Here is a 10,595-nt window from a genome sequence, read left to right as displayed (position 1 = left end):
AAAGGGATTCTGAGCTCAGAAACCAGAAACAAATGGAGAGGATGGCGTTTTCCTTTCTTTCAGAGTGACTCGGGGACCATCCCTGGGACCTGGCACTACCCGTATTGAGAGCAGGCCCGTCCTGCTCTACCCCCATTGAAACTTGAGAGTAGATTTGTTTTGCGTTAGAGATAATTAATGTCAGATCTTGGATGAGTCTGTTACAACAGTAAGGCAGCTGTTTATAATACAAATGCCTCAGGCTTTCTCACAACCTGTTTTTTCAAAACCCTTGCAAAGGTGTTTAAAGGATAACTGCCCAAAGCCATTCCCTCCCTGCTGAAAATTGTCCCTACTTTGCCTTCTGAGGAGTGTGGGGGCCTGGGGAAGGTCACTGCAGTGCCTGCTGGAGCCTGCTGCTCCTACTGGTAGGAGAGCCCTTGTGCTCATCCTTCCCCTCTCTGCATGCGCTGACCTCACACTGCTAGCTTGAAATTGGCCAGGGTGGAGTATTTACACCATGGAAACTGACAGATTATTACAAATGAAGAATCTTTTTCCCCTGGAGAACAGGTTGTTAAACATTTACCAGTAAACCCTTGGTCACCTGTATTCTCTGGACAGTTCCTAAGCAGAGTGTTGTCACTGGGGATTATATTTTATTTAATTAGTTTATTTTTAAATTTTATTTTTATTTATTTAATTAATTAATTTTGTTTTTAAAATTTATTTTTAATTGGAGGATAATTTGTTTGTTGTTTCTGCTGTAGACAACGTGAATCAGCTAAGTATACATATATTGCCTCCCTCTGGATCTCCATCCCACCTTCCCCTCTAGGTCAGTCATCACAGAGCGCCGAGCTGAGCTCGCTGTGCCAAAGAGCAACTTCCCACTAGCTATCTGTTTTACACGTGTTAGTGTATATGTGTTGATGCTACTCTCTCAATTAGTCCCACCCTCTCCTCCCCCTGTTGTGTCTGCTGCTGCTGCTGCTAAGTCACTTCAGTCGTGTCCGACTCTGTGCAACCCCAGAGACGGCAGCCCACTAGGCTCCTCTGTCCCCGGGATTCTCCAGGCAAGAACACTGGAGTGGGTTGCCATTTCCTTCTCCAATGCATGAAAGCGAAAAGGGAAAGTGAAGTCGCTCAGTCGTGCCCGACTCTTAGCGACCCCATGGACTGCAGCCCACCAGGCTCCTCCGTCCATAGGATTTTCCAGGCAAGAGCACTGGAGTGGGGTACCATTGCCTTCTCCCCTGTTGTGTTTACAAGTCCATTCTCTGTGTACATCTCTGTGCCTGCCCTGTGTATGTTCATCAGGACCATTTTTCTAGATTCCATACATAGGCATTAATACATGATATTTGTTTTTCTCTTTCTGAGTTCACTCTGTGGGGATTATATTTTAGATTCTCCAAAGAAGATTCTAGAAGCCTATGGTATTACTATCACAGTTACATAAGATATCTAAAAAGCATCTCAGATTTCTCATGCCTGAAATGGAACATGCAGATTTCTATCTCCCACCACCTTACATATGTTCCTTCCCTAGTCTCTCCCAGGCCAGTAAAGGGAAACACCATCACTCCACTTATTCAGGTGTAAAATCTGGACATCCTCTCTGAGTGCTGTCTTTCGCCCTCCCCATACTGTGTGTTAGCAAATCCTATTGACTTAACCGTCCCCACATATCCAGTTCTCATCAGCTCCACTGTCATCTCCTGGTCCAAGCCACCCTCATCACTCATATGTATTATTGCAGTGGACTCCTGACTGGTCCTCTGCTTAGAGGGAGATCCTTGTCCCTATGAGTCTATTTGTTACATTATATTAGTGAGAGTAATCTTTTAAGCACATATATCAGATCACACCATTCTAAAGCTCCAAAGTCCCAGTGGATTCCCATCTCACTCAGAGTGAAAATTTGCCAGACCTTGATCATCTTTCTGGTTTACCTCCTTCCACTCTCCCCGTTGGTCACTCTCTTTCCCAGCCATATTAACTTCTTTGCTGTTCTTTGACTGTTGAATAGGTCAAGATGTTTCTCTCTCAGGGCCTTTGCACATGCTATGGCTTCCACCTGGAACCTCCTTTCCGTGAATGTCCAACGGCTTACTCCTTTACCATATATACCCAAATGGCATCTTTTTAAAAATATACGTTTCAAATGTCAAACATAGTGATTCACAAATTTTAAAGGTTTTATTCCATTTAGAGCTATTATAAAATATTGACTATATTCCCTGTGTTGTACAATGTATCCTTGTAGCTTTTTTTATACTTAATACTTCATACGTCTTGGGCTTCCTTGGTGACTTAGATGGTAAAGAATCCGCGTGCAATGTGGGAGACCTGGGTTCAATCCTTGGGTTGGGAAGATCCCCTGGAGGAGGGCATGGCCGCCCACTCCAGTATTCTTGCCTGGAGAATCCCCATGGACAGAGGAACCTGTGGGCTAGTCTATGGGGTTGCAAAGAGCCCTCCCGTCCCCTTCTAGTGCCCCTCTCCCCTTCCCTCTCCTCACTGGTAACCACTAGTTTGTTCTCTTTATCTGTGAGTCTGTTCTTTTTTGTTATATTCAGTTTTGTTTTATTTTTTAAATTCCACACCAAATTTCAACTTATTCAGAGGCCTTTACCAATATTTCAAATAGAACATCCTACCCAACTCTGACAGTCTCCACCCATTTTTATTTTTATCCATGGCAGTTATCACTGCCTGATATGTATTGCTTGATTATTTTGCTTCTGGCCAGTCCTGGAAAGTAAGCTCCAGGTAAGCAGGGCTCATGTTGTTTGCTGCTGTATTTTAAAAGTTGTCTGGAAGAGTGCTTGGCATCTGGCTAGCAATGTGTTTTTACCAAATGAATGAGGAAAAGTTTGTAAAGTTTGATGTGCGGTGAGTGTGTGTGTGTGCATGCCATGTGAAATTGTAAGTATTTGACCACTTCTGACATTTGTCATTACTAGACCGTATGGGACTGCAGGGATCATCTATAATTAAACTCTTCATTTTATGATGAGATCCTTGTGAAAGGGCAGATGACTTGCTCTGGGGACAGTTAGTGATGGGAACGTGTTTTTCTTTTACGAGCAAAAGGTTTTCAAAAGCAGAACACCCAGATAATATCAGTCAGCAGTTTGTGGGATATTGGTCCTTCCCATGTGTTATGGTTTTTGTCTTCATCTCTGAGCAGGCTAGGCAAATGCTTTCAAAGAGACTTTCATCCCCTTTGGGGAGGATAATGCTTTCCAGAGCGCTCTTAGAGAAGGCTCAGAGCTGCTCCTACTCTACTGTCAACATGGGGTCCTTCCATACAGGCTGAGTCAGAGCCAGGAAGCACCTTGAACTTACTGCTTTGGGCTTTTGGCAAGGAAGCTTGCAGCTGGGTGCCTTCAGCAGTCGTCCGTGAAGTCTGGACTTAACTACAGGTCTTAAGCTAAGAATACTTGGAGTGTGGCTGGAGCCACATGGCTTTTTAATGCAGCAGTCTCAGCTCTGAAAGGCTTTTACTCCCTCTCTGTGCCAAGACCCCTTCCTGGGAGTCATGCCCCACAAGGAAGGGTTGGGGGACAAATCTCAGTGGCATTCCCTATGAAAAAATGTGAAGGAGCAATGCTGATTGCCTCAGAGTGTCCACTGTATAGTGAATTTGACTAGTTTCATCTGAAGTTTCTCAATGAATAGTGTTTGATGTGAATCTATTGCTTAATAAAATTTACTAGATGGGAATGGGACTGGTAGGGAGACATTTGGATTGATTTTCAAACAGATCAGAATTTGAGAACAAATTCTCTCATACTGATGCTGAACAAGCAGTGAGAGTTCTTTTCAACAAAGCTTGCAGTTCTTTTTCCATGAACTATTTCTCTGAATTATCCAAGGATGCATCTGGCTTCACCTGGAAAGTTCTTTGCCCCTGGAGTAAAATTTAGGTACAGATTTGCAAGCTCAGAATTGGGACCTCGTGTTAAGAATTTTATTTAAAAAGCTACAAAGGCCCCTAAATGACAGGTTCAGTTTGTTAGAATATGTTTCACATTTTTTTGCCATGAATTTTGTACCACTGGGCTTTTACATCAGGATATGTGACTTTTCAGGGCTTCCCAGGTGGTTCAGTGGTAAAGAATCCATCTGCCAATACTGGAGACACAGGAGATGCAGGTTTGATCCTTGGGTTGGGAAGATCCCCTGGAGTAGGAAATGACAACCTGATCCAGTATTCTTGCCTGGAGAATCCCATGGACAGAGGAGCCTAGTGGCTGCAGTCCATGGAGTCACAAATAGTCGAATACAACTGAGCATTTGAGCACACACACACACACCCCCCTAACTTTTCAGGATGTCAGTACTGGGAACCCAGGGCCCTGTCTGCCAAGGTACAGAAAGGTTTGCTAAGCTCATTCTGTGCTCAGAGTTGGCGATAAGAGTTAGCTTTCCTTAAGATGTATTCAGTAGCTGTTCATGCTTGGATGCCTGGCTACAGGGTTTCCTGTCAGGATTTCAGTCTCCCTAGGTGATGGGAACCCATGTATTTGTTCACATCCTTGGTCAGCTCCCATATCCTCTGTTCTGAGCTCTATACTATAATACTTACAAAGGCGGGACTGCTTCTCAGCCTGGATATATGTACAGAGTATGTGCTTTGTGTAACTCAGACTATAGTTAAGCTTAGGAGAGCATTTTTAGACTGTGCAACCTGGATTCAAACCCCACCTCTGTCAGCTGTGGGCCTTAGGGCAGTTAGATCCTTGCCTCAGCTTCCTCGTCTGTGAAGTGGGAATAATAAAAATCATAATACTGACCTGGCAGTGTTTTTGTGGGGATTAAGTGAGCTAATAAGGGCAAAGTGTTTACAGCCCAACATGTAGCAAGCGCTGAATAAATACCATTATGATTATAATATCCCAACTTGCCCACATTTAACCAGCTTGATCATCAGTGACTGTTCCCCTTCCATGTGCTTCTTGAAGACTTTCTCATGTCCAAATTGTCTCTCAGGTTGAATCATCTACATGTGCCTTTGGTATGTCCTTCGTTTCATAGGTGCTGTGTGATGGAGCTTCTCTTGAGTGTCCTTACTTTCTATACTTTAAGAACATTCTGGCTCTTTCAGTTGTCAGCCTGGAAGTACTGTTATGGCCTCTCTCACCACCCTTCTTCCTACTCTAAAGAGTTAATGTTTTTTAAAAAAGAATTAATGCTTTTAATATCCAATTAGAGAATTGTTGTTGTTTAGTCACTAAGTCACATCTGACGCTTTGCAATCCCATGGACTGCAGCATGCCAGGCTCCCCTGTCCTTCACCATCTCCCCGAGTTTGCTCAGTGTCCATCCAACCATCTCATCCTTTTTTGCCCTGTTCTCCTCCTGCCCTCTATCTTTCCCAGCTTCAGGGTCTTTTCCAATGAGTTGGCTCTTCGCATCTGGTGGCCAGAATATTGGAACTTCAGCTTCAGCATCAGTCCTTCCAATGAATATTCAGGGTTGATTTCATTTAGGATTGACTAGCTCAAACTCTTGCTGTCCAAGGGACGCTCAAGAGTCTTCTCCAGCACCACAATTTGAAAACATCAGTTCTTCGGTGCTCAGCCTTCTTTATGATCCAGCTCTCACTAATTAGAGAATTAGTACTAATTATATGAATTAGAGAATTATACTGTGCTGTGCTTAGTCTCTCAGTCATGCCCAACTCTTTCTGAGCCCCTAGACTATAGCCTGCCAGGCTCCTCTGTCCATAGGGATTCTCCAGGCAAGAATACTGGAGTGGGTTGCCATGCCCTCCTCCAGGGGATCTTCCCAACCCAAGGATTGAACCCAGGTCTCCCGCATTGCAAGCAGATTCTTTAGTGTCTGAGCCACCAGGGAAGCCCAAGAATACTGGAGTGGGTAGACTATCCCTTCTCCAGTGGAACTTCCAGACCCAGGAAATGAACCAGGGTCTCCTGCATTGCAGGCAGATTCTTTACCAGCTGAACAACCCAGGAAGCCCTAATTAGAGAACTAGTGAGATTCATGGGGTCGCAAAGAGTTGGACACAACTGAGCGACTGAACTGAACTGAACTGATATCTATAAACAACCTATGGCCACATTATCCAGCTGTAAAGGAGTAGGAAGAAGAAGAAAATGGTAACCCACTCCAGTGCTCTTGCCTGGAGAATTCCATGGACAGAGGAGCATGGTGGGCTACAGTCCATGGTGTTGCAAAGAGTTGGACACGACTGAAGTGACTACACTAACTGACTGACTAAAGGAGTTTACCTCAAGGATAGCCAATGAAAAGCCCTCCAAGAGTTGGACAGCTATTATGTCAGGAAAAGCAAAGTTACCTCTGCTCCATGAACTATTTCTGTCATGTGTGGTGGGGGGTGGGAGAAAACCCCAGGAGCAGATGGGGACACCCAGATAGCACCTAGTGAATGCCAGATCCAGTCCAAGAGGCAAAGGACAAGAGTCTCAAGATGAAGTAAGGGTCAAGATATCTGAGTGGAAGCCATAGAGAGTCCCTGAATCCTACCTTTGAAATAGGAATCCAAGGTCCTTTCCTACAAGGAAGTTGGGGCAGGCAGATGGGGAGGCAGGGAGCTTAGGGAGGGTGCAGGGCAGACAAGCAGTTTCTGAGAGACTTTGTTAGCTTCAGCTGCTTTCCCAGGGCCAGGTATGCATTTAGCTGCTCTGGTAATAGTGCAACAAGAGCTACTGCTCAACACCTTATATTCCAGAACTGCTTTTAGGTTCTGGCCCATCTATGTAGAGGGCTTCCTTGGTAGCTCAGCTGGTAAAGAATCCGCCTGCAATGCAGGAGACCCAGTTCGACTCATGGGTTGGGACCATCCACTGGACAATGGATAGGCTATGACTCTAGTGTTCTTGGGCTTCCCTGGTGGCTCAGATGGTAAAGAATCCACCGGCAGTGCAGGAGACCTGGGTTTGATCCTGGGTTGGGAAGATCCCCTGGAGAAGGGAATGGCTACCCACTCCAGTATTCTGGCCTGGAGAATTCCATGGACAGAAGATGCTGGTGGGCTACAGTCCATGGGGTCTCAAACAATGGGACATGATTGAGCAACTTTCACTTTCACTTTCACTTTACATCTACGTAGTTTAATTATAAATGGATATAAGTGGGATGTGTGTGTGTGTGTGTGTGTGTGTTAGTTGCTCAGTCGTATCTGACCTTTTGCAACCAAGTGATCTCTGAAATTAACAAATTTCTCCCAATATAGGTGAGGATGTGGCTACATTGTACGTCCCTGCACTTTCCTCTCTGATCCCTCTAAGATAGTTATATTTTTTATTAAACTATCAGCATTTACAATGTTACCATATTAATACTATTCATTTTTAACCCAGGATGAGGGTTTTTAAATAATATTTACTTTCTAGTATCATTTTTATTTCTTCTAGAGTCAATAATTGCCCCTAATACTCACCTGCAGATTCTTTCATACCGATATTCGTTATTTTTTTTTTTTATTTTCCCCTGAGTGTGGCATTATATCTGTCACAAACCTAACAGATTTCCCCAAATTTTCAATTCTATCTGGTCGCATTTCAACTCTCCCCTTTGCTTTTCCTCAATACTTTGCACCATAGCTCTCCTTCCTCCTACTTTGGTCAGAACCATTTTTCTCTAGATCCACTGGGTATTCCTGTTTGGTGAAGCAATTTCCTGAATGCTTCTAAAGAGTGCATGGACATCAAATTTTTTTTTTAGTCCTTGCTCAACTAAATGTTTTTCATTTATCCTTGCACTTGATTGGAAATTTGGATGAGTCTGGAATTTTAGATTCAAAGCCATTTTCTCTTAGAAATTTGAAGGCATTTCTTCATGATCTTCTAGATTCCTGAATTGCATTTGATAAGTCTAATGCCATTCTTTTTCTCAATTCTTTTCTTTTAAAAAATAGGCATAAACTTATAAACTATAAGATTTCCATTTCTTATCAAAATGGAAAATTTTTGAATGTGTAGCTGTACTTACAGATGTTTTTGCCCGTGTAACCCCATCAGGTCTTGAGAGAAAGAGAAGATACACACTTGTCATCAATTTAGATTCTCGCGATTGTTTCTGCTCTCTGCCGTTTATCTCCCAATATATATGTTTTCAGTGTATAGCCAGCTCTTGAGTCCCAGTTACATCAAAACTCCTGTCAGAAAAAACACGTCAAAGTCAATAAACTTCCAACAAAACTCATCATGTCTTCATAATCTGTTCTTCCTTCTGAGTTCTCAGTCTTGCTGAAGGGCTCTGACATTGATCTAATTGTTCAAGCAGGAAAACAGAGGGTCATGCTGAACTTCTCCCACTTCTGAACTCTTCCATCGTATCCCCAAGTCCTGCTGATTCGCTCGTCTGTCTCTCATCTGTTCCCACCTCTTCACTCTCACTAGTGGACTTTAGGCCCACGTTATTACTCATCTCTAGTATTGCAATAACCTCCTCCCTGCTTTCTCTGCTTCCCATCTCAACCGGCCCCTTCTAATCCAGGGCCCTAACTGCTGCTACAGTGCTTTTTCTGCCATCGGCATTTGAGTTCCATGAAGGCAGAACGTTGTTCACCAATATATCCCCAATTCCTTGAACAGAGCTTTGCTCTTACTAGACACTTAGTAAATATGTGTTGACCAAAAAGATGAGCAAATAAATCTGATCCTAGCACTCTCCTTTGTCAGAACCTTCCAAGGCTCCTGCCTCTCCCCCATCACCTGTATGATAAAGTCTCAAGTCCTTATTGTGACATGATCTAGCACTGGTCCAAGCTCAGTTCCCACTTCTTCACAGATCACCATTTTTTCTTCCTGTGAACATGAAATGACTTGTTCCCAGAGAGCATCATGCTCTTGCAGGCCTCCAAGGCTTTGCACACGATAGTCCCTCTGTCTAGGGCACCTCCTGTTCCTTTGCTCATCTGTCAAGTTGTAATTCATTTCTTTTCTAAAACTTAATTAATTTTATTTTTGGCTAGCCTGGGTCTTTGTTGCGTGAACTTTCTCTAGTTGCAGAGAGTGGGGGCTACTCTCTAGCTGCGGTGCTCAGGCTTCTCCCTGAGGTGGCTTCTCTTGTTGAGAACGGGCTCTAGGGCTCACAGACTTCAGTACTTGCAGCTCCTAAGCTCTAGAGCCCAGGCTCAGTAGTTGTGGTGCACAGGGTTAGTTGCTCAGCAGCATGTGGGATCTTCCCAGGTCAGGGATGGAATCTGTGTCTCCAATTGGCAGGTAGATTCTTTACCACTGAGCCACCAGGGAAACCCTGTTATTCATTTCTAAAGTTTCATCACAAGCATTCTCTCCCTGACAAAGGCTCTCTGGAAATGTAAGGCAACCTTATACTTTCCTTTCTTTATGATCTCACCATACACCATATACCTTCTGTGGAAGAAATGAGTACTTTTATCAGTCTCTGGTTCCACTCTACTTCTGAGTCTTCAGGAAGCCTATACTTCCCTGTCCTTCTGGAGTTATGTATAGCCAGGGACTCTGTCTAATAATATATGATTAATGTTTTGCTAAAGTATATTTAAGGGCTAGAGTAGGATTCTTCATCTCTCCTTCCCTCTGCCAAGACAACCAACTACTTTGCATATGGTGGAATCCCTGTTAGCCTGTATGTCTGAATGAGGATGAAGTGAGATTCAGATTCTCCCCACTCCCCAGTCTGCTCATGATGGACGTGTAACATGAACAAAAAACAAACCTTTATTGTTTTAAGCCGCTGAGATGTTGGGGTTGTTTGTTACTGCAGCATAACCTAATCCATCCCAGCTAGTACACTTTCATACAGTCATTACACTAGCTCTTAACAACAGTAGTTTACCCTATCTTTGAGCTCAAGGACTTTATCATTATAGCTTGCTTTTCAGGCCCTTAAGAGCATTTGTTAGCTAGCACTAGACTAGAAAACTATTTTTTGCATTGTACATGACTCTGTACTAAGGGCTTTACCTGTGTTATTTCATTTACTCTTCACAACAACCCTGTGAGGTAGATATGACTATTACCATTATTTTCTGAAAGGAGAAGAGGCTCAGAAGGGTTTAGTGACTTGCTCAATGTCACACAGCTGGTGAGAGGCCATCAAACCCAAGCCACAGTCTGATTCTGTAGCCCACTCACATTCCATCACCTGCAGCTTTAGGAGTAACAGAGGGAGAATGCACTGCCTGCTGGGAAGTTCCTGTCAAAGCAGATATTTCTGTCATGAGCCTTGTAAAGGATAAAGAAGCATTGAACAAATGCAAGAGCCATGTAAGTAAGTAAACACAATTGGAAACATTTTTTTAGCATCTAATGGGAAATGGAGAATTCTTCAGATAACGTTCCAGTTCTTGAGGAAAAGCCAATCACATACAGTGACATTCACCAAAAACCCTGTCAGTGGTCCAGAATGAAAGCTAACCCAGAGCACTGCTTGCTTGGCCCACGTCTGGTTGGCAAGGCTGACTTTTGGACCGAGTTTTCTCAGTGGCTTCTTTTAACTTGAACTAATGACCAATGACGGGCGAGCCTGGTGGGCTGCCATCTATGGGGTCGCACAGAGTCGGACACGACTGAAGTGACTTAGCAGCAGCAGCAGCAATGACCAATGATAAGGCGTAGTCCCATGGCCTAGCC

The sequence above is a fragment of the Bubalus kerabau genome, chromosome 18, assembly GCF_029407905.1.
Source record: "Bubalus kerabau isolate K-KA32 ecotype Philippines breed swamp buffalo chromosome 18, PCC_UOA_SB_1v2, whole genome shotgun sequence".
Taxonomy (NCBI): domain Eukaryota; kingdom Metazoa; phylum Chordata; class Mammalia; order Artiodactyla; family Bovidae; genus Bubalus; species Bubalus kerabau.
Note: the sequence above shows the minus strand (reverse complement) of the source record.